The 26,756-nt window shown below is 45.9% G+C and overlaps 1 protein-coding gene and 1 non-coding gene across 2 annotated transcripts in view; both read right to left on the bottom strand.

The window, feature by feature from the left end:
• The window catches only part of PARVA (parvin alpha), a 169,910-nt gene that overhangs the window by 134,180 nt on the left and 8,974 nt on the right, over positions 1–26,756 (bottom strand). The gene's annotated exons all lie outside the window — the stretch shown is intronic.
• LOC124506558 (U7 small nuclear RNA) lies at positions 16,624–16,685 on the bottom strand. The gene has a single exon (XR_006960808.1). It is a non-coding gene; the product is annotated as a U7 small nuclear RNA (small nuclear RNA).

Below are 26,756 nucleotides of genomic sequence, written 5' to 3'. Positions count from 1 at the left end.
TCTTTTTATCATTATTATTAACGATGGGTTTACTTGTAATGTAATGTCTATATATTTTGGTCTTGTGTTATTATCCCTTCCCTTCCTCTCGTCATTTTATTTTATTAAAAAAAATTTTTTTTAACATTTATTTATTTTTGAGAAGAAAGAGACAGCATGAGCGGGGGAGGAGAGAGAAAGAGGGAGACACAGAATCTGAAACAGGCTCCAGGCTCTGAGCTGTCAGCACAGAGCCCTACACGGGGCTCGAACTCACCGACCATGAGATCATGACCTGAGCCGAAGTCGGATGCTCAACCGACTGAACCACCCAGGCGCCCCTCGTCATTTTATGATTAGCCAATATTTTAGATCCTTTTGGGGTGTGTTTAGGGGATTGATAAGGGATCAGATCTTAGAGCTTGACAAATCACTTAATGTGCCTGATCCTCAGTTGCCTCATCTATGAAATGGAGCTAATATCTCTGTAGCAGAATGGGCAGGGACTATGCTGGTCTGATTCCCCTTAGATGCCTCAAGGCAAATGCCTGGTGTGAGCAGACCTCTCCACACCAATGTTGGCATGGGGTAGGCACTTAGTACGCGAGACCTATTGTCATTATTACTACTGTTAATAATAATCAGCCACAAGAACAAAATAATAGATGTTATTGACCCCAGAGAGCAATTTCTAATTCAACCTTCATTATCTCAAATTAACTCAGCTATTTCTTTTCCCTCCTCATAGAATTAAAAAAAAAAAAAAAAAAAGCCTGGAAATTTTGGTTCCAACTTCTCAGTGATAATCTTGGCTTTTAGGATTAAGAGTTTCCGATCCAAGGAGAACTATCAACACTGAAGGGAAGCAGAAATTGGGAAATCTGAATGAAGTGCAGGTCTGCTCGTGGCTGTAACAAGATCATTTGCTTCTGCAAATATTATTTCTTAGCTATCAGTATCTTTTGTCCCAATTTCTTCAGGCAGAGACCTCTGGGAGAAAGAGCTCGACCAGGGCCCACACATGTTTTCAGAACAGGCTGGTACATCCTGTCCTTGGTACAGAGCCTGGCACATCAGTAGCAAAACAGACCTCTCTTTTGACACACTTTCTTTGTGGATTCTGTCGGACCCAAGGCTTGCAGCAGAAGCCACCACCCCTGAGCCTCCCTCTCGGGCAGGGCTTTTGAACTGCTTCCTGGAGCCCCCTGGTGGTCCTTTCTGTATTCACACCGCATTCTCACACCTCTTTGGGGCAGGGACAAAGCAGCTTTCCACCCAAGGGCTTATCGCAGGCATCCGTCATTCACTGGGGGACCCCACATTTTTAGGACAAATGCAACATGATCTACGTTAAGGCTAGTACCGATACAGCACCTCTCTCCCATGGCAGTCATTGGTTGAGCATCTCTTGAGCACCTATTGTATGCCAGGCTCCACAATGGGCATGAGGAAAAAAGATTAGGGTTCAGTCACTGCTCTCAAGAAGCTTCCAATCTGGAGGAAGAGGTAGAGATGTGACCCAAGAAGGACAATGTAAAAAGAGATGTGCTGGGGCACCTGGGTGGCTCGGTTAAGCGTCTGGCTCTTGGTTTCAGCTCAGGTCATCCCCATCCTATTGGAGGTCAAGCCCCACGTCAGGGTCTACACTGACAGCATAGAACCTACCTGAGATTCTCTCTTTGCTCCTCCCCCACTCTCTCTTTCTCTAAATTAATAAATAAGTAAACAAACAAACAAACTTTGAAAAGAGATGTGCCAAGTCTTGTGGAAACCCTGGGGACAGTGCCTGTCTTCTTAGGGAAAGTGGGACAGGCATCAGGGAGGGGGTACGAGTTTAACTGGATCTTAGAGTCTTTTCTTAGAGACCAGGAATTAGCCAGGCAGAGAAAGGAGGGAAGGCATTCCAGGTAGAAGAATGAACATGCCCCAAAGCCCAGACCTCTCCAGAGGATGTGGAGAAGCTGGAGTGCTCACTGCAGGCCCAAGAGACTGAGGAAGTGGGCGGAGAGGACAGAGGACCTGGGAGGCCACACCTAGGATAGTGGACTTCATCTTCCCCATTGTGATTTTCCAAAATGTGCCTGAGGCTTCCCACAGACATTTGATTCTAATTTCATGGATGCTGAGGCTAACAGAAAGCTCTAGTAGCCATCCGTGACCCAATGACTTCAAATGTCTGCATTCAACTTGTCTGACCAGGAGAAAAACACATCAGACAAATTCCAATAGAGGGGCATCCTGCAGAATACCTACAAAACACCAGGACTCCCTAGAAACTGACGAGGTCGTCAAAAACAAGAGAGGTCCAAGAACTCGGGGAGAGGAGCGTAAAGAGATGGGACCATTAAGTGTAATATGCTATCCTGGATAGAATCCTGGAACAGAAGATGAGCATTGTTATGTAACAACTTTAAAAAAATCTGAAAAAGTACAGATCTTGGTTAATGGCTATGTATGGACATCGGTTCACTATTTATAACACACGTGCGCCCTAACGTTAAGACATTAACAATAGAGGAAAGTAGGTGCAGGGCATATGGGAACTCTGTACTATCTTCACAATTTTTCTGTAAATTTAAAACTATTCAAAAAAGTGAAATTTATTTTAAAAAATTTCTGGGACACCTGGATGGCTCATTGGTTAAGCGACCGACTTCGGCTCAGGTCATGATCTCATGGTTCATGGGTTCGAGCCCTGCATTGGGTTCTGTGCTGACAGCTCAGAGCCTGGAGCTGCTATGGATTCTCTGTGTCTCCCTCTCTCTCTGCCCCTCCCCTGCTCATGCTCTCGGTCTCTCTCAAAAAGAAATAAACATTTAAAAAAAAATGTGTTTTTATTTCTGTGTTCAGCCAAACAGCCAAACTATTGTCCCTGATGGGCTTTATGATAAGTAAGTGCTATAAATGAGAACTTAGAAAATCAACGTATATGCTAGGAACAACAGTACTTATGCCTGGCCAAGCACTCTGCTAAGTACTTTATATACCTTGTGATATATCATTTCTGCAACAACCCCATGAGCTAGGTGCTATCAGCATCCCCATTTTACAGATGAGGAAATGAGGCACCGGATGGTCAATCAACTTGCCTGCTATCAAATAAGTGATAGGGCCTGAATTTGAACCTAGTCTGTCTGATAACAGGGTCCAGACACTTAATGATGACTGTATACTGCCGACTTTTATTTTTATACAGTGACATTTCATTGAAGAAGAAGATTCTGTAGTGATTTTACTGTTATTATTACTGTTCTTATTTAAACATTGAAAACCACAGCTATATATGGGGTGAGTAGGAGGAGGGACTAGGTCAGAGTTAGGTTTTGGAGCTAACGTTCTGGCAGCCGCAGCGTGAAGGCTGGACCGGTGCAGGCGACTGGGCCTCTGTTGCTGAGATTTTTCTAACACTGTCTCCAAAAGGAGGAGCAGAACCAACCGGAGAGAATGAACTTCCTTAAAAGGATAAAGCAAAAAGCCCTTCCATAGGAACCCTTTGTATCCAGCCCCAGCCAATCAAACCACGGGTATTGCTAAGCCCGTAAATGTGTGTCTGGCCTGGGGCTCCCTGTCTGCCACCTCCAAAGACAGGACCTGATGGTTAGCAAAGGGAAAATAAGCACAACCTGAACAGTGCAGCAGTCTAGCCCAGAGTCCATGCCAGCAGAGAGGCCAGGTCTCAGAGTAAATACTTCCTATGGGCTGGTAGCCTGGGGTGCTTCACGGAGGAGGCAGGCGGCCTGCGGGCTGGGCTCTAATGGCTGGGAAAAGGCAGATGGACTTTAAGCAGAGGCTCAGGGCCAGCACAAGGCAATCCCACCCCTCCTCGCAGTGCGTGTTCCTGGATACCCCAGCCAGAGGGTACTGGGGTTGAGAGCCCAGTCTCTCACCTTGAGCTCTATAGAGTTTCTTGGCCTCCCAGACCAATGAAAAGCAGGACTCATTTCACCACCGTGCTTGAAGGTTACAACGTGCCACCTAGAGGCACATGTGGAATTTGGTACCCCTAAAGGTTACAGAAAACACCAGCAAGCCTCCTCCTAGCTGGTCAACTCCCCACAAGCACAGATGTCAATCAATGGGCACTAAACACAAGAGAGATTTAAAAACTCATGGGTCATAGGTCATATGGGAGCGCGCTAACCAGGAATTGAGAGTATTTGACGCAAAATCCTTGTATCCATTTCCTATTGCTGCTGTAACAAATTACCACATATTTAGTGGCTAAAAACACAGACTTCTTATCTCACAAGTCTGGCAGTCAGAAAGAAGTCAACTTGGGTTCCACTGGTCTAAAATCAAGATGGTGGCAGGGGTGCATTCCCTTCTGGAGGCTTTTGAGGAGAATCCATTTCCTCGCCATTTCCAGCTTCTAGTGGGCTCCAGCATTTCTTGATTCTGGGCCCCTAAGCTATCTTCGAAGCCAACGATGTTGCATCTCTCTGACCTTCCTCTGACTCTCTTCTGCCTCCCTCTTTCGCTTGTAAGGACCATGGGATTACAATGGACCCACATGGATAATCCAGGAGGCTCTCCCTATTTTAAGGTCAGCAGATTAGCAGTCTTCATTCTATCGGCAACCTCCATTCTCCCTCGCCATGTAAGCTAACATATTTACAGGTTCCAGAGATTAGGATATGGGCATTCTGGGGATACCATTATTCAGCCTATCACAAACTTCATCTTTTAAGGTCAGACTAACTGTAAGAGATAATCATTTTTCTCCAAAACCTGAAAATAATAATTACTACTTATCAAGCCCCTGCTATGTACCAGGCATACAACTAGGCACTTTACATACGTTATCTCATTTAATTATAGTTTACGTTCAATGAGGCAGGCTCTGTTAATCAGCCACATCATGTTGCTCACCTGCTAAAATCCTCTAATGGCTTCCGATATGTCTTTGGAAACACTCACAGCCTTCTGATGGCCATGTGAAGCCCTGGGGGATCCAGCCTGGGCCCAAATCCCAGCCCCATCTCTCGCCAGCCTCCCCCAACCTCCTTGCTTCAGCCATTGTGGGCCTCCTTCTAGTTCCTTGAATTTCTGCGGCTGCACCTACTGACCCCTCCTTCTGGAACAGTTGTTTCCAAGATCTTCATAGAACTGGCCCTCTCTCATTGTTCAGATCTCTACCCTATTCAGGGCATACTCTCACCTCCCAAAATAGGGCCTGCCATGTATTAAACACTCAATACATACTCGTTAAATGAATAAATCTGAACTACATAAAGGAGGAAATGAAGTGATAATGCCCAAATGCACAGAGGTAATCAGTTAGGATTCCAGCACAGGACATATTCCACACCCCAGCCTCTCAAGGAACCACCCCCCCCCCCTCAAGCTTCTCGTCAGAAACCCATGGTTTAGCAGGGAGGTGCAGGGGTGGAAATACAGGGTCCAGGAAATACAGGGTGGAAATACTGCTCTCAAGCAGTTCCCCGCTCAGTGAAACAGGGACACAGGCCTGCTGACCAGGCTGCCATGCCCCAATCAATCAGTGAGCCTGAGCACGGTCTGTGTGTTTGGCCAGGAAGGCAATGAGACAGGGAGAGACACGGTCACTGCAAACCAGAAATGCCTAATCAAGTCAAGGAACCCAATCCAAAACATGAAACAATCAGATGCACCAGGAGGCATATGATCCAGGGTTCACTGCTCTGACAGGAAGGGCTGCAAGGCCAGACACGGGACAGCACAGTGGAGGCCACGGTGGCTGGGTTTAGTTAGCAGGGCCAGGTGGGTGGGGTAGGTGGGAATATGCAAGCAAAGGCACAGGCCCAGCACTGGCTGGCCACACGTGGAAGGCAATCAGCAGAAGGTGCCCGTTAGGAAGTGGGGGAAAGGAAAGTCAAGTTAAAGTCAGACTCCGCAGGTCTTCAAAGCTGGACTGAGGAATTTATACAGTATCTTTAGAAGGATGGGGAGTCCTGGCAGGTTCTTGAGCAGGAGAGAAGTCTGCGTTTTAGGAAGACTTCTTTTAGCAGTGGAAGGTAGCATGGATTGGACAGCACAAAGACCTGCTCTCTACTAGGTGGCATGAGTGCTAGGAAGTTTCCAGCCACTAACACCCCCAACACCGCAAAGCCTTCTGTTGGGGCTCCTCTCCCTTGGATTAAGCACTGCCCTTGTGCTAAGGGTCTTCAAGGGGGGGCTGAGAGATGACACCCTGAGTGAGGATGATGCAGGCAGAACCCGACCTTTCCAGGCCATGAGCACATCACGCTGGGGATCATTTGGGCAGCTGGGAACACCTGGGAGGGTATGAAAACAACCAAGGATGGAGGGCGGGAAAGCCTAGGAATCATGACCTATACCTGGAGCTGAAGCAACCTTCTTTTCTCCCAGCCCCAAAGTGGATATTTACAGTTTCCTGATTTTAGAAACCAGCTTGAAAAGCTGGCCGGAAAGAATTTTTGATTCACCACGCATGTTCTAAGTGCAATATTGAAAACTATCCCTTTATATCGCCTAGAGGGGACAAACTCCGCCATGCCCGAGAATAACAACCTGTATTCCTCCCTTTCCCTAGGGTCAGTTAGACCCGCAACACCTGCAGTCGCAAGGGACAATGACGGACACACCACTTTTCCTGAAGATACCCAACGCAGAACTGAGGCTTCAGGAATAAAAGATGGTTCCGACCTGCAAAGGAGTGGATCCTCCCCTAGTCTAATCATCAGCTACGCACAGTTTAAACACCAGAATTTTCGGTTCACTTTGCTGTCATTTGGGGGAGTTTAAATGGCTGTCATCATGTTTTTCTCTGGGTGATCGCAACAGCCGCTCTGAGTGCCATTATTTTAATGCATGACCGGGAAGGCCATTGCATCATGGGCTCTGGAGACTGAAATCCCAACCCGGCTCACCACATTGAAGAACTCTTTTAAGAAAATTCCTTATGCGGGCCTCTGAAGAGCCAAATATGGGGCATCAGCAATGAGCTAGTCCAGCCAGCAGTAATCGGGAGAGAATCATAACAATGGCACCAATATTGGAAGGCTTTTGTCTCTTCTCAACAGATTCCTTGGTACCCCGCCCATGGCGAGGAGAAACAGGAAGAGGCAGTAGAGAAAGTGTGAAAGGCCCATCCAGGCCCCCTGCCCACTCCTCCTAGCCGCCCCCTTGCCCCCAACTCCCTCTAGCCCCACCCAGGTGCCCGAGTCGTGGGGGAAGCTGAGCAAGGAGGAGGGGCAGAGCATGGAATTGTACGGGAAACTGAAGTTTTGATTTCATATTGGACAAGAATGCCAAACCTACATAATTATCTAAATGAGACTGCTCTTACAGATGGAAGCAACCGGAAAGTCAGGCAATGCACCTAAGATATCACAGAGCATATTTTAAGGCTGTGCTTGGAAAACGAAAGGCTTTTTCCTGATTGAATGCCTACGGTAGCCAGCCTCTTCGATCAATCTGTTATAAAATAAAAATCAAAATACCCATAGAATATCGTTTTATGGCAAATTAACAAAGAGGAAAACATAATGCCCCATTTTGATGAGAGTGAAGTAAAACAAGTCTCTATATACTTCTGGTATGTTTTAGTCCGTTCAGGCTGCTATAACAAAATACCAAAGACTGGATGTTTTATAAGCAACAGAAATTTATATGTCACAGTTCTGGAAGCCGGAAGTACAAGATCAAGGCACTGGTAAGGTCAAGTTTTCTGATGACCGCCTTCTTCCTGGTTCATAGCTGGCCACCTCTCCCTGTGTCTTCACGTGGCAGAAGGGGCCCGGGATTTCTCTGGAGCCTCTCATAAGGCACTAATCCCATCCACTTAAGTCCCTCCCTAAGTTTCCACCTGCTAACACCATCACATCAGGCATTAGGAGTTCAACAGATGTATTTTGAGAGGACACAAACATTCAGTACAGATTTTCTTGGGTGGTGCCTCTCAAACGTTAGCGTGCATACACATCACACGGGAGTCTAAAGAAAATCCAGATTCTGATTCAGTAGTCTAGGGAGAGGCCCAAGAACCTTTTTTTTTGCACGAGCTACCCAATTATACTGATGGTATTGGTGCAAGGATAATAGCTTGAGAAGTATTGTCCTAAAGGAAATTTAGCAATGTATATCTTTTTTTTTTAATTTTTATTGTTTATTATTTTTGAGAGAGAGAGACAGCAAGCAGGGAAGGGGCAGAGAGAGAGGGAGAAACAGAATCGGAAGCAGGCTCCAGGCTCTGAGCTCTCAGGACAGAGCCCAACGCGGGGCACGAACCCACAGACCGTGAGATCATGACCTGAGCTGTGGTCGGCTGCCCAACCGACTGAGCCACCCAGGCGCCCTGGCAATGTATATCAAAAGCCTTAAAATCTCCAAACATTTTGACTCAGCAATTCCCCATTAATGATATATTCTAGGAATATATAAAAAGAAAATGCACCCAAAAATGTTTATCATGATGTTAAAGCTAAAGTAAAAACTTGTTAACACCTAAATATCTGACAACAGGGAAATTTCCAAATAAATCATGGTAAAGCCATTTGGCGAAAAAAAAAAAAACAAAAAACAAAGATCAAGTTCTTATAAAATGTTTCATGCTATGGAAAAATATTCATCACATGCAAAATGAAAAAATCAAAATACTAATTGGGGTATATTGTACGTGACGGTCATTTTTATGTGTCAACATGGTTAAGTTATAGTACCCAGTTATTTAATCAAACGCCAAATGCTGCTGTGTAGGGATTTTGTAGATGTGGTCAACAATCAGCTGATTTTCAATAAAGGAGGGTACAAGTTGTAATGTAGGTGGGCCTCATCTAATCAGCTGCAGGCCTGGTAAGCAAAAACTGAGATTTCCCAAAGACAGTGGAATTCTGCCTCAAGATGGCAGACTTAACTCCCACCTGACTTTCCAGGTTGCTGGCCTGCCCTACAGATTTCAGATATGCCAGACTTTCAATTCATGTGAACCAACCCCTTAAAATAAATCTATGTATGTATACGTGCAAGTACTTTTATCTATCTCTTAATATGTATACATATGAGTATAAAAGTGTATATGTGTAAATACCTATACATATAAATATCCCTTATTGATTTTGTTTCTGCAGAGAACCTTGACTGATACACAGCACAATTCCAATTTTGTAAAAACAAAGCTAAAATCATATATATGTATAAAGTACACTGAAAAAGCTTGGGTCCCATAACTGAACACACAGCACGGTTCTACTTTTATTAAAATATTAGGTATATGAACAATGAAAAAAAAGAAAAGAAATCCAAATATTAAGTGTGAAAAGACCATGGTTTATTTCAATGTGGGTCACTATGCTTAATATTTTTTCCTAAATTTTTTACTAAAAGCATGTGTTCTTTATGTAATTAGGGAAAACATCATTACAAGGTACAGAGTCATTTCAAGAGACCATCTCACCTGCTACCATAGTCAAATATTTCATTCTGGCCTTTCCTCCAGGCCTGCCCCTGCCCCACTTTTCTGTACGACTAATTCTGCCTCCCGCCCCTTCTTTCTTCTTAGGAACGAAAAACTGGTTAGATGGGCAAGACAGTGACTTTCGTTATCCCTGTTTTATAAATGAGGAAACTGAGGCTAAGAGGGTTTGAGTGGTTGGTACACAGATGCCCAGGTGGTAGCTGACACAGCCCAAAGTTTGTCCTTTGTAAACAGTACAACTAGGCCCATGTGAGTGATTTTCATTACTCTCCCACACAGACCGTGTGAGCACCATGTCAGTTACAGTATGGGGCCTTCTCCGTGTCTTCTCCCTGGCCTTCTACAGCCTTCCTCAGGGGCCTCAGACAATGGCATCATTAAGCCCCAGAGAAGATGAGGATGGCAGGGTCAGATGCCGGGACTGAAGAGGCCCTGGGTTCTGCCACTTGTCCACAGCTGGAAGCGCACAGGGCCACCCACACGGCCCCAAATAGGGCCACGTTCGGCGCTCTCTTTCCACTCTCAGCAGCCTCTCCAGTCTCCACCTAATTACAGGCTCAAGGCCTGGCCAGCTGCTGTCTCTGTGCCCATGAAAGGATGTTCCCCCTGCAGAAGACTTAGGAGCAATTCTCATTGCCGGCAACTTCCAAGTTCTTGGACTGACTTTTAGCACCAAGGCCTTTCCCTCTTTCCTCCTCCTGGGTCTGCCCAGATGGAGCATACTCTCGAACCCCTTTAGGACTGAACCCTCTTCCTAGGACCCTGATGCCCTCCTTGGCATGTCCAGGCAACTGGGCCTTACTATACTAGCATCTCTGCAACAAATAGGCTGATCTCTCCAAATTATGAGCCCTTCACCCTCAAGCACCAGTGCCCATGGCATCCTGTTGTAACCTGCAATCCCAAGACCCAGTGGTAATCCAGGCTGGAATAACATCTAGTGTTTGCTGAATGAATGAATAAACACACCATTCATAGGCCATAATTGAGATCATGGCAAAACACCTAAGCATCTCCCAATGGGCGGGGGTGGGGCATATTAAATGGTGAGCTAGCTGGGTTGCTGCCTGGGATGCAAGTTTAGAAGAAATGCTACAACACCCCTGGAATAAATTGGAAACATGGCACCAGTTAACTCAGGTGTCCACATTCTGCTTCTTCCACAGGTCTCACTTCTGACAAAGAAGATAGTGCGCTTGGTGAGAGGGGGCAAAAAGGCAGAGTCCACTGAAGAAGCTATGTTGGATGGACATGTTTGGGCTGCCAGATGTGCAAGGTGTCACTAGAGGCCACACAGGGCCATCAACCCCGAGACCAGCCAGCTGACAAGCAAGCTAAAGTCAGCAGGCCCAGGTTAGCTGACATTTTGAAATGACAATCACCCTAGACACTGGAGCCACTTCGTGGGAATAACTAATGTATTTGAGTAACTAAATTTTAACTCCTTTAGTATATTTTCCAAGACCTTGCTTAGTTCAGAAACTCACATGAAATAAAAACATGTCATCCCTTAGTTGGAATATAAATAAACAGGCTTATTAGCTTTATTTATATAAATATCAGGCTCTCCCCATCCCCACTGCATAAACACTTGACAATATCATACTTCAAGTATGGCTGATACTCTCTGGGTCCCCCCGCATCAGGATCCCTCAGGCACAGCTGAAATGCTTGGAGCACAGGCTGGGCACTGGGAAGGTGATGATGCTCCAATCATCAGCATGGGGAAACCCTGGGAATCGGCCTTCCTGAGAGTTAGGTGGCATCCCAACACCCACCAGGACACTGATCAGGACACCTGCTCCATGCTCTGGTGCCCTCAACACCAAAGCCTCAGGCTGCTCATGGCAAAGCTGGGAAAGCAAGAGTTTTCCTCCTTCCCCTCCTTGCATCATTATGATTAATAGAAATAGCAGAGGAAGGGGGAAGCGGGGGGAAAGGAGAAGGCAGGATGGAGTCTGGGTTTAATAACGAAGCCTTGGAAAGAAAGAAGGAAAATAGAGAAAAGAAGACTGGACCTTAGAGATGTCCCATATTGGCCTCTGGAGGGGGGGGGGTGCAGGGAGGGAGGTGGGGAGCTGAGAAATGTGCTATTGGGGTTGATGTCATGCACTTTAGCACAAAGACTGAATGGGCAGAGCTAACCACGCGTTATAGAGAGAGATTGAGAAATATCTCTTCAGCTGTGCCAAGTACATTACAGAAAAGTTACCCTGAGCATCAGAAAAATGTGTTTGGGTTCCTGGGACTGAGCTGTGAGGTCCAGAATGGGGACTCAGCAACTGAATCACAAGATCAGGAAGGTCTTAAACTTTCAGATAGAAGGCCACACCAGGAGGAAGATAAGTTCCTTCTTACGCATATGTGCGCATTAGCTGCAACAAAGCGGAACGGACATGCGCACGCAATCTCTTTGAAATTGTGAGGAAGGGAAAGAGCTCTACACTTCACATTAATGGAGAGTTTATTCACGATCTTACGTCACGGGAAAGGCAGTATGTCCATTGCAGACAGAGTGGGAAGCACGATGAGGTCAAGTAATTTTCAATTTTCCAAGAGTTACACAGGTAGTAAGCAAGTAACCAAGGCAAAAAATGGAAATTAATTGTGCAGTACCCATCAAAATTAGTTAACATGTACTGAGCTCTTCCTATCGGAGCTATCTGTTAGCTACTCCACACGCCATCTCTGCCACAGTTGGGTTCGGCCAGTGGATGAGGCAGAATGTTGATTCCCCGGCCCCTCCCTGCTGGGCCATGAGCTGGCAGTGACCGTTCAACTCCTACTGCCACAGATTTGTCCCCAGCAGCTGGCCAGCACCCCATTCCCTTGTCCCTGAAGGCCTAGGGGTAGTAAGTGTTCTCCGCTATTGTCAGCCCTGGGGTGTGTGACCCTCGCTGCTTCCCTTCAACCTACAACTTTGTAAGAGCACCAACTGTTCCCACCAGGACCTCAATGGATACCTGAGGTCGTGAGCACTGTAATGTGCATTTTGATTCCCTACATCAATCCTGGTGGGTGAAATTATCCTTCTAGAGCTGGGGAACCTGAGGATTATGACGGGTTCACTAAGTGCCCAGAACCACACAGCTCATTCAATGGGAAGGTTTTGGATTAGGCACAGAGAGTTGTACTCCCGTGCCTGGATTCTCTTTAATGACCGTGCAATATTGTCCTCTAACTCAAAATGCATTAAATGTCTCCACGTACCGGGCTGTCTTGACTGTGGTCTATTTTAGTAACAAAAAGAAACATTTTCAGTGCCATTCAAGACTTGACCTGTGATCATGGTTTCCCAATCCTATTGCTCCCCAAAGGTTATTGATCTACCATTGGACATAAAGGTGGCAAAGAACTACAATTCAAAAACCAACCCTTAGAAGGTATGAGCCATCACTCCCCGTTCGCAAATGATTCTGCACGTCAGTACAACAATCCCCAAGATTCATAGCCAGTGTGAACATCAGTGCCACAGAAGCTGGCCTGCTTCCAGAATTTTCCATGATCTGTTGTGTGCTGCAAGACACTATTTGCCAAGGGGTTAGGAGGACGGAGCTCTTGAAAAATAGGACCCCGTAGGCAAAAGAAGTTTTGCAAAAACTATATCTTACTTTGTCGCTGCTTTGGAAATTCAGAGAATGTACCAAGCTTTAATAGGAGGAAAAGAAGCTCTTTTAACCTAGCTTTTCTGAACTAATTTGAACATGGTGTACTTTTTTTGTGGACACTTACTAATAGCTTTCCTAAATAGAAACTTAGCTAAACTTTCATTCTAAATTGTTAATACCCATACTTTAGCTTCTTGTAATTATTTGCCTATAAGGTCACTATAGATTCCAATTATGGTCTTTTGCATTGCTTAAAACTATCTACCGACCCAGGGAGGGGACCTGAGGCTTGTTAAGGGGGGACTCGAGTGCAGTGGAATACTTTGCCCCCACCATTACCACTACATGTGGCTCTAACCATACACTTTGAAAGGGAGCACTTTGGGGCACAGGGAGACATCCCTGTCTTACTGACAAATATCTCCTATGTTATTAAAAAGCAAACAAGCCCTCAACAAGTCCCTTTGAGAGAAATACAGGCCCAAACTGCCCTTGTCACTCCTCAGTATTTCACTCTGCCCATACAGCTATTATACACAGGAATATGGTGAAATGTTTAAGTTCGGGCATCTAGTATTTCCTAAAATCATCCAGATTTCAGAAGTTTTTTCCTACTTTTCCCATAATTAACAAAAGTATGTCTGGAATTCAAACAGATCAGTAGTTTCAAAATTGATTAATTCAAGCTGGCATGCAATACTTACTAAATAGGTCCAAATCATAGCAAAAAGAAAAGGAGGGAAAAAAAAAGAGAGAGAGAGAGAGAGAAAGGAAAAGAAAAAAAAGAGAGAAAACATAGCTGAGGAAATATCAGAAATACTCAAGAAAAATCCCTGTGTTAGTCCACATGTACTGCTCTAACAAAGTACAACAGTCTGGGTAGCTTAAAAACAACAGAAATATGTTTGTTTCTCACAGTTCTGGAGGCTGGGAAGTTCAAGATCGAGGCACCAGAATGGTTGTATTTGGCATTTGGCGAGAACCTGCTTCCTGATTCATAGCTGGCACCCCCATTGCTGTGTCCTCCCATGGCGGATGGGGGAAGGGCGCTCTCTAGAGTCTCTTTTATAAAGGCACTAATCCCTCCCCCCCCCCCCAGCAAATTATCCCTCAAAGGCTCCAGAGACTAACACCATCACTTGGGGGTTTAGGATTTCAACGTATGAAATAACACGTTCACAACATATTCACAAATATTCAGACCATATACTTACTACATTATTGGTGCAAAGACAAAAACCACCATCAAGATCACATAAAAGCGTCCCCCAGTTCTGGCAGCAGAAAAAAGGGAAGGATCTAAATAATGGAGATACCATACATCAGTATGTACAGACTTTATGTATGGATTTACTCGGCTTCTGATCTAAAGTAGGGTGAAATCTGTGCAAGATAGTAACATTTGATTCTAGCGCCCAACTGAGTACAAAGCAAAAGATAAATATAAATGGCTACGCACGCAGAAAACATTCAACCTCATCAACAATCAAAGCAACTCAAAACAATTAAGATTGTTCCCTTAATCAAATTATAATAGTGAATGCAGAAAAGGATGTAAGCAGGCACTCTCATAGACTACTGTGGGAAGCATATATTGGCACATTACTTTTATTTTTTTATTATTTTTTAAAATATTTTAATGTTTATTTATTTTTGAGAGAGACACAGAGACAGAGTACAAGCCAGGGAGGGGCAGAGAGAGGGAGACACAGAAACTGAAGCAGGCTCCAGGCTCTGAGCTGTCAGCACAGAGCCTGATGCAGGACTCGAACTCATGAACCACGAGACCATGACCTGAGCCGAAGTCGGGAGACTCAACCTACTAAGCCACCCAGGAGCCTCTAAAACCAACATTTTCTTTTAATGCAAGCAAAAAGAAAAAAAAATAAACATCACTTGACTGCTGTATCTTTAGAAAACTGTCCTATAGAAATATACAAACACATATTGAGAGGCAGGATGACATAGTGGTTAAGAAAGTACCTTTTACGTACAACTGGGTGGCTCAGCCAGTTAAGTGTCCGACTTCGGCTCAGGTCATGATCTCGTGGTCCGTGAGTTTGAGCCCCGCGTAGGGCTCTATGCTCACAGCTTAGAGCCTGGAGCCTGCTTCTGATTCTGTGTCTCCCTCTCTCTCTGCCCTTCCCCTGCTCTCTCTCAAAAATAAACAAACATTAAAAAGAATCAAATTTAAAGAAAGTAACTTCTAGAGCTGACAACCTGGGTCTGAATCCTGGCTCCACTATTTCCTAACTGGGCTAGAGGTTCAACTCTCTGCGCCTTGGTATATTCACACATGGGGATAGTAACAGAACCTACAGCGTAGCTACTCATGGGGTTCGCAGGATTAAATGAGTCAACATACATAAAGCTCTAAAACACAGTAAGCTCTACATAAATGTTCACAATCATTATTATAAATCACGGGCAGGGGTGAGAGCCACGGCCAGACCACATTTCCTAATTTTTTATTTGCAGAATTGTCGAGAGGAGCAGTAGCAGTAGCAATAATAGCAAGTAATACTAAGTGTTTAAGGTGAGCCAGCCTCCATGCTAAGCACTTGACATGAATTAGCTCATTAATTATTAATAACCCTGGAGACTGGTACTGAATTCTTCTTTCCCATTTGTAGGGGTTGGGGGGGGGGGAACTGAGGCTCAGGGAAATGAAGTGACTTGCCCAGGGTCACCAGACTGTTAGGTCTGTCTCCCTCCAGGGCACTGGGCAAGAGGACAGGGGGCTCTAGAGGCTACAGCACAAGCCCCTTGAGGGCAGAAATGCCCCATGCCTTGTTCCCAGGGGGAGCCAGGATCACCAGCCCATTCTAAAGAAAAATTCCAGGACTTGTTTCCAGCCAGGGCCCTCACCCCACCCGCCTCATCCAGCCAGCAACAACAGCTGGCCTTCCTCCACCATCCGCTCAGGGTGTTGCTCCCAGGGAGTGATTTAAGCCCCAAGGAAGGCAGCTCTTGGAATGTGGCAGGAGGATGTAGGGGCTTGTGAGTCATTTCTCTCCCCTCCTCCGTGGCCCTGGATGCAATTTATTATCTTCGTCATGGGGTTTTCTGCTCCTGGTTGGCTGGGGGTGGGTGGAGGCAGTCATCCCTAAAAGGAAATCAGCCTGTCGGACGCAGAAGGAAGGACACTGGCGGCACCCAGCTGTTTGTGGGCCTGGAGGAATTCGAGGAGGCAGAAAGGCCTGGGCCAGGCTGGCCGACGCTTAGCCAGACACTGGCTTCAGATACCCACTTGAAGATGTTCCTGTGTGACTCTCTCCTCCCATGAGAAATCTGGGCCTCTGTGAGCCCCATTTATCCTGAAACTTAAAGAGAGAACAGAAGTCCTTCCCTCAGAGAATGGGGGGCAGGGGGCCTGGGAGTGCAGAGAGAATGAAGCACACATGGGATTTTGCCTCGAAATCCAGAACATTCTCTCTGTATCAAGAACTGAGGGGGGGAGCCAGAGAATGTAATGTCTAAAAATTTGTGGCCAAGGAGAAGCATTTCCAATAAAATGAGAGATCAGGCTAACTGCTCATTTCCACCCTCTCTTTCAAAACTGATTAACAAGAAATATGAATTTTATTTTATTTTTTTTAATTTTTTTTCTTTTTTTGTGGAGGGGGTCTTCCGGTAAAAACCGGAAAACCTGCTAGACAAATTCTAAAAGAGCTGTAACACTAAGAAATATGAATTTTAAAGTGTGGGTAGCATTTTCCCCCCTAGTATTTCCTTCTCGAAAGCAATTTGGTAATATCCAACAGAATTCAGACCTAACACATTTTTGACTCCGCAATTCCATCTCTAAGAGTTTATTATATTATACAGATAAACAGATACAGAATGCTTTTATTTGTTTGCAAGCATGTTTAATGCAGCACTGTTTGGAGTAGCAAAACCCTAGTAAAAACAATAGGGAGATGGTTAAATTTAACTATGGCACATCCAGACAATGCATAAAGTTGCTTAAAAATTAGGTACATCCATATGTGAAAGACACAGGTATATCTTGGAGATACTGTAGGTTTGGTTCCAGACTACCGCAATAAAGCAGATACCACAATAAAGTGAATCAAATGAACTTTTTGGTTTCCTGGTGTATATAAAAATTATGTTTACACTGTAGTATAATCCACGAAGTGTGCAGTAACATTATGTCTTAAAAATGTTTAGACCTCTTTTAAAAAACATTTAAAATATTTTTCGCTAGAAAATGCTAGCCATCATCTCAAGTTTCAGCAAGGCATAATCACTGACCGCAGATGGATGTAACAAACAATGATGAAGTTTGAAATATTGAAATATTGTGAGAGACATGAAGTGAGCAAATGTTCTTGGAGAAATGGCACCGGCAGGCCTGCCTGACACAGGGTTGTCACAAACCTTCAATTTATAAAAAAAAAAAAAAAAAAAAGCAATATTCACGACACGCAATAAAGCAAAGTGTAGTAAAATGAGGTATGTCTGTACCTAAGACAGGTAAGTGGGTAAGTGGAAAAGTATGGACTGCTGAACACCCGTTACCGTGGTATTCCAGTTGTATAAAAACAAGACAAGTGTGTATGCTTGTGCAACAGAGCATTTCTGACACACTATTATTACATTATCATATACTATCATCATCATCATCATTATTATTATCACAGGTTACACTACTCTATCTAAGTCCTAACTATAGGAAAGTAGAAAGGAGCCCTTACTTTTTTTTCAGTTTTTCTTTCTGGCCTCTTTGAATTTTTAAAAAAGTTTTTTTTTAATCTTTATTTATTTTTGAGAGACAGAGAAAGAGACAGAGAGACAGAGTGCAAGCAGGGGAGGGACACAGAGAGAGGGAGACACAGAATCCAAAGCGGGCTCCAGGCTCTGAGCTGTCAGCACAGAGCCTGATGAGGGGCTCAAACTCACAAGCCGTGAGATCGTGACCTGAGCCGAAGTCAGATGCTTAACTGACTGAGCCACCCAGGCGCCCCAACTCTTTGAATTCTTTACCATAAACCTAAACATGTTTAGCTGGTTTAATAAAAATAGAAGCAATAATATTAACTGACTAAACAGAAGAGGGGAGTTCTGAGAGCACATAGACACAGCTCTTCCTCCAGGGCCCTGACAGCATCCGCCAGGGGCTCAGGTTGATAGAATGCCCACTGAGAGCCAGGCCTTACTTTAAACACTTTGCGAGTACCAACTCCTTTTATTTTAATGACAACCCTGGGGCGTGAGTACTAGTAACATCCCATTTTACAGATGAGGAAGCTGGGGCTCAGAGACGATGATAAACTTGTACCAGGTCACACAGCCCAGACGTGGTGGGTGGGACCAGTCTGGCGGACTCCCGAGCCCAGAAACCTCCCTACCAGGCTGCTTCTCAATAAACGTTTGTTGAACAAGTGGACAAACTAGAAAAATTGCCACCAACTTTTAAGACCAGAGAAACAAAATTATTAAACAGTCACTATTGTTGCCATTCATTCCTCGCTATTAATTATCATGATGAATGAAAAATAAACACTATATTGGGAAAAGCCAGCTGTGTTACAGAGGGCAAAGCATTGGCCTTGAGCTTGTAGAAATTAATTCAAATTCTCACCCTACCACTTAGTAGCTGAGACCTTGGGCGAGTGACTTCACCTCTCTGAGCCTCAGTTTCCTCCTCTGTAAAGGGGGGATGACAGAGCCTCCTGGGGTTGCTGCAGGGATTAGATGTTACATCATACACGTTATATCATATATGAACGGCCCTGTGCGCTTGACATATGTCGCACACATGTAAAAACAGGAAGAGATGCTGAGGTTGGAATAAACTATGCCTGGCGCATCACCAAGCAGACCTCCGCCTTTCTCAACCTGCTGAGTTTTAAAAGTGAACTGACAATTCATAGTCACATGTACTCCAACAATCTGAGGAGGAAATCGGGGTTTTTAATTGTTCTGATCCTGCCACTAGAATATTGATTTAGGACAATTTAATACCATCTCCAAATGCCAAGCTTAATTTGCATCAGGTCAGAAGCTGGGCTGCGGAGCCCTGGCTGTTGATTTTAGCCAGGGACTTGGGAGGGCCCGCGGCGCACCTTCCTCCTGGCCCGCAGCCAGCCCAGAGCTGGCTTCACCTGGGACTCCGAGAACTGGCCGGCTGAGAAGGCCGAGTCTTTGATGGATTTTCAGTGTTTAATTAAAGTGCAGCTGAGGCCTGGGGCCGTGCTGCACCTTTCAGCGAGATATTTGTCACGGGCTGCACAGCTAGCCAGGGCTGAGGCCACTGGGCCGGGGCAAAGCCCAGACTTTGCCTGGATCCCTCTCACCCCGGGAGTCTGTGCTTTCTGCCTTTCGGAGGCCCCAGGCTCATCTTCCCGAGCTCAGTTCTCCAGGCACTAAAGGCCGCCTCTGGGAGAATCTCAGAATCAGAATTCACACACGGGCCAATAGCTCCCAAACAGGGTCCCTGAGGACCTGCTTTAGAAAACATTCCAGGCCGCTCAGCTGTTCCTCAACAAACATGTTCTGTCCCCATCACTTCATTTACAGTCTAGGGGGCTACAGAGAGTCCACTCGTTACAGTCTTCTTTTTTATTATCATTATTACAGAAAATTTGAAATACGCCCCAAAGTGAGAGACTAGAATGACAATCCACCATGTACCCATCACCATTCTGCACGAAGGAGCTGTTTGTGGCCCCCTTCTGTCCATCTATACCTCAATCCCTCCACTGCATTATCTGAGGCAACTCCTAGACGTGGAAAGAAAATGTTTATTTATTTTGAGAGAGAGAGCGTGCTCGAGCATGCAGGGGAGGGGAAGAGAGACAAGGAGAGAGAGAATCCCAAGTTCCGCGCTGTCTGCGCAGAGCCCGACTCGGGGCTTGAACTCACAAGACCACGAGGTCATGACCCGAGCTGAGGACCAAGAGTCGGAGGCGTCACCAACTGAGACACCCTGGTGCCCCGCCAAGTCCTAGACATTTCATCATGCCACCCGCTACACGTTTCAGTAAGTACCTGGAAAAGATAAGGACTTTCTTTTGTAACATGACCACGATACCCTTCTCACGCCCTACAAGTTAACAGCGATTCCTTAGGATCATCAAATATCCAGTGAGAGCTTACACTTCCCTGCCTGTCCCATAAAAAACTTGCAGAAGGAGAATCCAAACGAGGTTCTGGCTGGGTGGGGTTTGGTGGCTTTGGCCTTCTCACCTTCTCTCATCTTCCCTTCAGCCCCCACCCTGCTCCGTGGCTTGGTGTGAGGGTTCCGGAAGCCCAGAGACACCACTTACTTATGCCTTGGACACATAACCAAGCTCCCTGCTTTAGCCTCCTCACCTGGAAAACGGGAACGATAATGACTGTCTATCTCATGGGGGTGATTGTGGCGATTAAATGCATAGAACAGAGCCTCTCACGGAAAGACAAAGACAATTCCCAAGCACAGCATCTAGGCAACCAAACACAGTTACAGATGGGAGGGAAATGGAGTAAAAAGTGGTGCAACCTGCCACATTTTTCTCAGACTTTGAGCCATTGTTCCCAGAGAGATGGTAGAATGTTCGAGTCAAGAGTTGAGTCTCTGGAGCCAGACTACCCAGGTTCAAATCCTATGGCTTCCACTCGCCAGCAATGGCAAAACGACGCGTATTATTTATCAAAATTCATTTCCTTTCCCTCTGGGCAGACAACTGTGTTTCTTTGCCTCTCTTGCACTTAGGTGTGGCCACATAACTGACTGACTTCTGGCCAGTGGCAAGCGGGCAGAAGCAATATGCATCAAGTCTACGCCTGGCAGGTAAAAGCCTCCCACTGAAGTCTTGCTCTCTTTCTCACCAGCCCCCCTTGGTTGATCGGTGAGGACTCAAAGAACCTAGAAAAATGAAGAGCAGTAAGATGCAAGGTACTTGGATCCCTGAATGACCACGTGGGAGGCAATCCAATCAAGGGGGGTGAGGGAGGTCTGGCTGACTCAGTGGGTGAAGCATGGGACTCCTGATCTTGGGGTTGTGAGTTCAAGCCTCATGTAGGTTGTAAAGATCACTTAAAAAAAAAAAAAAAAAAAAAAAGAATGACGCCATGGGGTTTTGCTATGAGAAATAAACTTTTATTATGTTAACCTTCTGAGAACCTGGGGCTTATCTATTATAGCAGCTAGTGCTACCTTAACTAGTACATTAACCTTGACTTTGGGCAAGTTACCTGGCCTCCCTGCCCTTCACTTTCCTCATTTGTAAAGGGGCAAAGCTGCTAATAATACCTATTTCACGGGGCAGTTAGGAAGATCAAATAAGTTAATATATCTAAAGCATCTACTACATTGCCTGGCCCATTTAGTTCGGCAAAAGTACTTGCCCCTGATGCATTTGTGTTATTATCATTGTCTTTAGTATCATTATTTGAAAAGTAATGGTATACCATCAAGAATTTCCACATTTACAATTTGGGGCCAAAATTTTATTCCAGTCAATTTCCAGTTCAATAATGAAAGCCGGTGGTATAACAGGATTAAGACAATTTGCTCAGCAGGAAATATTTCAGGAATACAGTCATTCTGTTGAGATGAGTTGCACCTCATACAGGATGCAGCAAGTCTCTGGCACTCCCAGCCAATTTAAAAAAAAAAAAAAAAAAAAATGGGAGGATGAGATTTTCCCGGCGTGTACCGTTCTGGGTTAGCGGCCAGAGCTCTCTTCATGCTCAGGACTGAGGGGAGGTGCACTGACCTCCTTGGACCTTAAAAGCCTGTGCACCCAAGAAGATCTACGAATGTCCAAACGGCACAAGAAAAGATGACCTTTCAGGGCAATGCAAATGAGAACCACAGTGAGATACACTGGAATACTACTTGGCAATGAGAAAGAATGAAATCCTGCCATTTGCTGCAACATGGATGGAACTGGAGGGTATTATGGTAAGCAAGTAAGTCAGTCAGAGAAGGACAGATATTACACATTTTCGCTCCTGTGGAACCTGAGAAACTTAACAGAAGACCACGGGGGAAGGAAAGGGGGACAAAATGGTTATTATCAAAGAGGGAGGGAGGGAGGTAAACCATAAGAGACTCTTAAATACAGAGAACGTACTAAGGGTTGATGGGATGGGATGGGGTGGGGGAGAGGGGGAAAATGGGTGACGGGCACTGAAGAGGGCACTTGTTGGGATGAGCACTAGGTGTTGTATGGAAGCGATGAATCACAGGAATCTACCCCCAAAATCAAGGGCTCACTGTATACACTGTATGTCAGCCAACTTGACAATAAATTATGTTAAAAAAAAGAAGAAGAAGAAGAAGAAGCCAGAGCACATTCTCACCTCATCCGAAGCCTTTGAGAACTACATGCCCTGTGTTAAAATCCAGGCTCACCTCTGTGTGCAAATGACAATGCCATGACATATACGTCCTAATGAGTCTAAAGCTCAGGAGAGAGGTCATGGCTGGAAGTGTAAGTTGGGAGGTTACCAACACATCCAGGTAGGAGACGAAACGCTCATCCACGCTCCCATGACTAGTAATAACCCCATGTTACCAACCCTCCACAAACGCAAGTCTCTGACCCCAGATATACAAGCAGGGTTGGTTCCCCAAGGTCCCCCTTTTTAGAGCATCCGCTAGACCACGAATCACACTTCCCAGAACCAGTAATACTAAATAGGCGAGGTAGCTGGGAGCCCAAATCACTTAAATTGATGTCATATCGTTTGAAAAGCTGACATTCGGGCCCTACAAATGGAACGACAATTGCCATCTATCCAATTCCTGGCCCTGGGCTCCTGTTTCCCACCTGCTCCAACACCAATTTAAGCAATTCTGAACTTTGATCTCCACTACAGAATGTCTCAGATTTATTGAAGTGTCAGGTCCCACTTGTGCTAACATCCACCCCTGGCAGGGCCATTACAAGGTGTGAAATCTGGGTGCCCATCACCCCGGCACGGCGACAATCACAAGGAACGAATCAATCTGCCTCTCCATAGTTATCATGGGAGCCTTGTAATTTACCATAATGACAGGCACAGAGGAAAAGCAGGCAAAGGGATCGTTCTGTGCTCCAGGCACTTGGGACATGTGCTGGAGGGGCTACTGAGCCCACCAAGAGAGGCCTTGCAACTGTCAGCCAAGAAGCAATTGCTACTCCTTGCAAAGGGTTGTCTCGGCACTTCCCCGTGTCCTGGGTTGCTTTACAATGGAATTGTGTCACCCTCCTTTTGCGTTTTTGCAAACAGCATCAAAAACTGTTGGCTCCTGCTGCCCCTGCTTCTCCCGGCTGTCACTATGAACTACCTGTCATCCACAGGTCACCTCACCAGGGCTGGAAGCCAGCGATAGCTTAGCCCTGGCAAAAAGGAAAACCCCTCTCCACTGAAAGTTTGTTTCCACGCCTGGCGTGGAGCGGGGGGGTGGATGAGTGAGGCAAGACCCAGGGTTCCTGTGTAAACATTAGGAGCCTCCTCACTTACCTCTGCTTGTGGGGCCAGTGACTCCCAAGTCCACACTGAGGCTATAAACTGCTCCTGCCCCTCACCTGCTCAGCCGGGGTCCTGACTTGCCTGCTAAGTTCCACCAGTGTCTGCCCCAAACCCCTGAATCTGAGACCCCATCCTGGACTCGGATAAGCCTCTCTGATTCAGAACGCAGGCACCCAACAGATGCCACGAACCTCTGCACCCTGCCACTTCAATGCCTGCCCCAACGAAGCTGGAATGCCCTGTCCCCTAAGTTTGCAGACCCTGTTCCTGAACCCCTCCCTAATTTTGCCTCTCCACAGGGGCTACGGCCAAAGCCACGTTGGCTAGGAATTGTTTTGCATTGAAGAGTCAATGTAAATACTGCAGTTGGCAGATTACTGGTTGTACTGATGAATACATCCCAGAAAGGAGTAAGCGCGGATCCTGCTCCATGGAGCACCTTGGTGTTTCGGGGAGCCCCGTGACCTGGGTTGATGTCACTGAGGGAGCAGAAACAGTCTAGTAGCCTCACCTCCGGGCCGTCCCACATCATCACCATCATGATCCCCAGGAGACCTGCTGCGTTTTCATGAAGAGCGTCATTCATGGCTCCTCATTGCCCGACTGGGATTTTCCCAGCACGGAAGAGGGGAGGGGCTTCTGGATTTTAAAAGAGATAAGGAAATGAGTGAAGGGAACGCAGCATGATTCAAGGATGAAATAAATGCCCTGACACACCACTCCCTGTGAGGGAGTCGGCCTCCATAAACGACTCCCCAGAAACACTCCCTGGGGTGCTGGGTGTGATAATTCCATGCTCCATCTGGCTCAGATCCACTCTTAGCAGAGGAGATGAGACACCTGACTGCTGACTCCTGATGCAGGTTGAGGAAACTGAGCCCTGGAGGCATCAGCCCAGCCCACTCAGTCAAGATCCCTCGGAAACTCAGAAGGCTCCTGAATCCTATCCCTTCTCTTCTGTCAGCCTGGGGTGGGGAGGGGTTTCTTCCTCCGGCTTCAAGACCCTGCTCGCAAACACCATGTCTCCTAAGGGGTCCTCAACGCTGGCAACCCAAATTTGTCCACCATAGCACTCCCCACCGTCTTGTCATGACCTCCTGTTTGTGGTGATTGAGTGTGGGGCAAGTCCAAGAATTCCGAAGTCGGGAGGTGCGGAGGAAGAGACCAAGACAAGGAGGGACTTGTTGATCAAACCTTCACTGGTGACTCCCAGGGGAACTTTAAGGAAAACCATTCCAAAGGCACCGTGGGCCCTGTTAGAAGAGCAGGCATCTTGGGTTGATATACCAGGCCACGTACGGATGGAAGGATGGGCCCAAGAGAATGTTCTGAAATAAAGACCTGCCTGTACTACAGCTTACTGTGAACATGTTACTGGCCAGGAGGGAAATTGCACTCCCCTGACCCATAACCCTACCCCACACCCCACAACTTAGGTGCCCTGGTCCTGCTAGCTGGAAGCAAACAGAAACTTCTGGCCTGACAATGTTGGTTTTACTTTCCAACAGCCTCCTGGGAAGACCACCCAGACCCCAAAGCAGAAATTTCTCTTTGGTCATCAATGATAAACTATCAGTGTTACACAAGCCAACTGGCACCCTTTGACCCTATAACTGTACTTCCGGGGCTCTATCCAAGGAAAATTGTTCTTAATTTTTAAAAAAAGCTTTAGGCAGCATTATTTCTAGGGGAAAAAACAAAACAAAACAAAAAAGAGCGGGAGAGGACCGAAAGAAATGGGTGAGCAAGAGAACATTCACTCAATGAATATTATGCGCCTATAAAAATATGTTTAGTAATATTTGTAACACAAATTATATTTATATAATAAACCAAAAATACAGTTATAGGATTTTTATCTGTATAATATACATGGCATACTTATGATTATAAAAAGTTATCATGAAGAAAAAGAACAGACAGAAGTAAACCAAAATTATAATAGTGATTGCCTTTGAGAGGTGGAATTTGCACAGCTGTTTTCTATCTTCCCATAAATCCCAAAATCATGGGTTAACTTTATAATGGGAAAAAGAAACACTTTTGTTAAAAAATTAGATGCTAAGCAATTTGGTTCATTCTTTGTTCCCCTGAGAAAGTGTGCAATAGTAAAGAATATTTCTGTTTTGGGGCACCTGGGTGGCTCAGTCGATTAAGCCTCCGAATTCAGCTCAGGTCATGAAGTCACGCTTCGTGAACTTGAGCCCTGCATCAGGCTCTGTGCTGACAGTGCAGAGCCTGGAGCCTGCTTCAGATTCTGTCTCCCTCTCTCTCTGCCCCTCCCCCACTCATGTTGTTTCTCTCTCTCTCTCTCTCTCAAAAATGAATAAATGTCAAAAAAAATTAAAAAGAAAAGAATATTTCTGTTTCAACTAAGTTGACGGCTTCTTCCATCCATGGCCCACCTTCTCCCTAAGGCCCGTGTGAAAGAAACACCAGGACGCTAGCCACAAAGATGGTTTTTCTCAGGCTTTAGGAGGCTGGCGTGTTCACGGCGACAGAATGATCACTTAGCACGTACTAGTAGAACCAGATTTTCGGTGAGTCCTACAGCGATCCTCACTCCATGCAAATGCGCGTCCCGGGCCACAGCAAGGACACAGCATCTACAATTCACAGATTGTGCAGCGAGCCAGTCTGCCCTTTTAGTAGGTTCTATCTGTTGGCGGGTGGGAGTAGGGAGTCTTGTAGTGATTGAGCTCTCTCATTAAGCAGCAAGGACAGTGGCCCTGCTCTGGCTGTTTTGCAGATTTCCCTGCCTGGGCACCTGGTGAGTAAAGGAAGCTGAGAAGCTCAGGAAGGGATGAGCAGGGCAGGGGAACGAACAGGGAGACTTCGGACTTTGGGGAATTACAGGAATTCAGAATCTCTCTTGCAGAGTTTGGGCCTTTGGTCTCCCCCAAACCTTGCCAAGAGGCTATTTCACTCAGTCCTCCATCATTCACGCACTGTCCTGCATACCCACAACACCATTTCCACAGGGCAAGCTTTTCTGGATGAAAACGAAGAACTCTGGCCTCTACACTCGGACTGGTCACCGCCCTTGGCCAGCGGACCTCCTTGCAGGCTCCCAGCCTCCACTGCATCGTCACTACCCCCAGATCCTAGGACCCAAACCTCTGGTCCGGGGGGCCTTGTGTGTTTGTCAAAGAACAGGGATAAGTGATAAAGTCCTTCCACAAAGGGTAAAGAGATTCCTGGTAGGAGGAGGTAGTTTTATAACATGCGCACACACACGCACACACGCACACACACACACCCACACACCCACCCAGCAGTCGAGGCCTGGATGAAATCAGAGG

The sequence above is a fragment of the Lynx rufus genome, unplaced genomic scaffold, assembly GCF_022079265.1.
Source record: "Lynx rufus isolate CCGP_SWC_20201006 ecotype Redwood Valley unplaced genomic scaffold, mLynRuf1.p SCAF_9, whole genome shotgun sequence".
NCBI classification, from domain to species: domain Eukaryota; kingdom Metazoa; phylum Chordata; class Mammalia; order Carnivora; family Felidae; genus Lynx; species Lynx rufus.
The sequence above is the reverse complement of the archived record's forward strand: the minus strand, read 5'-3'. Positions and strand labels throughout refer to the sequence as shown.